Genomic DNA, 3,583 nt, shown 5'->3' on the forward strand with positions numbered 1-3,583 from the left:
GCTTGAGCGTGTTCACAATATTACCACGTTCGAGACAGCTCTAGTAGGCTACTGTATTCCAGCTAATACCAAGTGATTTTATTCAATCAAGACTGAGTCACAAGAACCGGGTGTTAAACAGTACATGCCAGTTTTCTTGCCGTGTCCTCTCAAATGTTTTCTTCCTTCATTTGCTGCTATTTTTCCATTCCCTCCACCATCATAAGATAAATGGCCATTTCATATGCAACAGCCATTAGTTTATTTAATTCGTGGTGTGAATTGCACAAATTTACGTCACAGCAATCGTTTTTCTTATTTGCTGTGAGGAAGATGAAAACAGTAAAAGGAATCGTTAATCCCTTATTCCTGTAATATCTAGAAAAATGTTATACTAATTCACGATGATTTGGAATACTTTGATAATATTAGTTCACACTTCAAAGAGGCTACTGAATGTTTGATATTTCTTACACGTGTAATGCTGCTAGACATTTTGTATCCACGTCAGCTCTATTACCATAATTTTATTTTGTCTAAAACCTAACGATTTTATTCAGCTGTGAAGGGGGGAGGTTATAGAAGGAGCTTGAATGGTACTGTCGTGAATCGTTAAATCTGGAAGACACACAACCACCACCTCACTGTGACTGATCATTGAACGAGCACATCCCTCATCACTCTGTGCTTCTGATAATGGTGTGTTCAAGATCAGGTCTACCAGCTGTTTGACCTGTTGAAGTCACTCGTTTCCGAGTCTTGTAGGTGGGCTAAAATTACATGCAACATTGCTGACAACTGCGTAAAAAATGATCAGATTTAAGGCCTTGGGTTAGTAGTGTATATAGCCTACTCACACTGGTTCCATATTTTGGATAAAGTCAGACGGCTGAACTAATCTGAGCGAAATACAAGTAGCAAAGTGTAATAAATAATTAAATTTGGAGGTTGCAGAATGAATGCAAATTATGCTGTACAGTATCTGCAGTCGAAACGCCATAGCCTCTGACACGATACCAGATACCTCTGCAGCAATAATTTTTGGTTATTTTGCAGCCATGCACATATATGATATTACGCGAAACTATTGCCAGAAATTTCATACTAAATTTTATAGCGAGCACCCATTTATTAGGTAAGGAGGTAAGGTGTAACTGATGCTTAAATATAAAAAAAAATGTACAAGCAAAACGCTGCTCAAACCAGTATTACCATGTCAAAGGGGGAAAGAGATGGAGAATTTTTTCGAAATTTCCAACACTTCTTAATTTTTATAACTTTATTACTTCTTGAGCATGCTTCCCAAATTTATTCTTTCCCATCCACTTATCCAATGACATACAGTTACGTATATTTAATGAAGAATGAGCTGTAAAAATTTGATAGAGGCTACCCACAGAAATGGCAACAATGACAAGATAGTCGACGGAAGACCGTGGACGTTTTCAATCCTGTGGTTTTTCAGTGTTGTGTGTGATTCTTGTTGTTATTAACGGAGTTCAGTGGCACCCAGGCACCCATCAATATTTCCTGCTCGTCATCCGGTAAGTGTAGATCTTGGAAGCAGTTATGTATTGTGTAAGTACCGAGATACCTGCGTTCATTGACGTCCCTAACTTTACCCTCTCGAAAAACATGTTTTTTTGTTTTTGCAGCAGAAGTACCGTACCGATTCACTTTCTCTTTTCTCGTGTTGTTTTCAACATTTTTCTAATAATTTCAGTGGAGGTAAGGAATTTTATTGTTTACTGCTGATTTTCCATGTTCATATCAATGCACACTTCGATTCACTTTGTTAAGCGTAGGGCAGACTTTCTGAGACATCTCACATCAACCGAGATTTATTATTACATCCGTACTAGCCCAACAATACATACTTACAATCTGTCCCAACCTAACCTAAACTAATTTAACATAGCAATATCCTGACCCGACCAAAATAACCTAACCCAACCTAGCCAAATTTGACCCAACCCATTTTGATGTAACCTTACTTAACCTAATAACTAACAGTCTAACCTCACCATACCTAACCTGCGGTAACATGCCGAAATTGAAAACCAAATTAATTTCGATATAGTTGCAAAACATTAAGATGTCCGACATTACGCCCAGGTAACAACACGCGTCAGGGGAACAAAACATGGATAAAAACAAGAGGAAAACAAAATCACCACGAAATAATCGTTTACCACCATCAGAAAATTAGAAAAATAAGGAAAATAATCTATAACAATATGAAGAGAACTGGTCAGGTCGTTCAGCAGCTTAAACGAATGCGTACTTTTATAAAAACCATATAGCCTACTGTCTTTATATCCATTCTTTCGCCTGTAACTCTGTATCTAATGTTTTTATTTCGTTTGAAGCCTTTTAGCTGTATTCAACCTTGTCCCTTAAAATGATTAGCTACGTAAATGGTGGTATAAAGCTATGTTCACAGTTGCCGTACGCTTTTTCCTTGGGTTTTAATTTCTGCCAATCGAAAAGCCACCCACACGATACTGGAGGGCTTGCAGTCCTTGAAAAAATATTCTTGCTAGTACTAAATCATTCCGTTCAGCCTGGGAGACTCTAAGCTGGCTGGGTTAGATATTGCCTGAATTATACCCGACTTACAATAGGTAAATCCTTTGTTGAAATTGACTTGAGATCGCATGAACAGACTTAACCATGTCATACATCATCATAATGAAATGATTAGGTAAGTGATAGTGAAGTCTGACTGCGCATTCTTTTATACAGGCGTTGTCAAGTGTATAAAATACTCGTACACAAAGTAAAATAAGTATCGGTGCACAGGGGGTCCGATTCCTACCGTATACATTCATTCGCATTCTCGGCGCACACAGATAAGCCAATATACATTACCACCTACTTGAATCAAGTTACCTCTATAAATTTGTCTCCCATGCGGAATTCGCAACTGCTAAATGTGTAGGAAAATATGTTCTTCAAATCATATAATATTTACTACTGTATATACCAGCGTGTGGTAGGTCGGCCACTCCGTTCTGTGGTGTCATAATGTTTCATGCATATTTTGCACCGATACCTTTTTTTACCTTGTGTACACCCTTCAGACAAATATATCTTTCAGTCAATCCGGTGCCGCATTTATATTTGATTTTGATACCACTAGGAGATCTTATTCAGCTTAAACCATCGGTAGTTTTTGTGGCCATGCCACGTTGAGTACACCGCTTCCCGTCCGATAAGCGAAGTTAAGCAACGTTGGGTCTGGTTAGTACTTGGATGGGTGACCGCCGGGGAACACCAGATGCTGTTGGCATAACTACCTACGTGTCAAGTGGGGTTGGTGGAGGATTAGTGCCCCTCCCTGTAAAACAATTAACTCTAAGCCCTTGACCACCCCGTTTGGGATACATGGTGTCTGGCAATGAACGGATCTTGAATTTGGCTCTTTATTTTGTTTTTGTTTTTTCGTGGAGGGAACGAGCTTACAGACTTCTGGCTTTTGGTTCAGTCTTCATTGCATTAAGAAAAAAAAAAGTCTGATCGAGCAAACTTGTCAACTACAGACAGCCACCCCTGCAGGGCAATCCCGTGCAGGGAACCAAGGGTCCCATGTGACTGACGGCGC

General features: G+C 39.2%; 1 pseudogene; it reads left to right on the plus strand.

Annotated features, from left to right (window-relative positions):
• The first annotated feature begins 3,152 nt into the window (after positions 1 to 3,152).
• LOC145412641 (5S ribosomal RNA) lies at positions 3,153 to 3,271 on the plus strand (annotated as a pseudogene).
• The last annotated feature ends 312 nt before the right edge of the window (positions 3,272 to 3,583 follow it).

The sequence above is a fragment of the Coenobita brevimanus genome, chromosome 93 (genome assembly GCF_032717465.1).
Source record: "Coenobita brevimanus isolate Jiangsu-jjx chromosome 93, ASM3271746v2, whole genome shotgun sequence".
In the NCBI taxonomy this organism is placed as follows: Eukaryota; Metazoa; Arthropoda; class Malacostraca; order Decapoda; family Coenobitidae; genus Coenobita; species Coenobita brevimanus.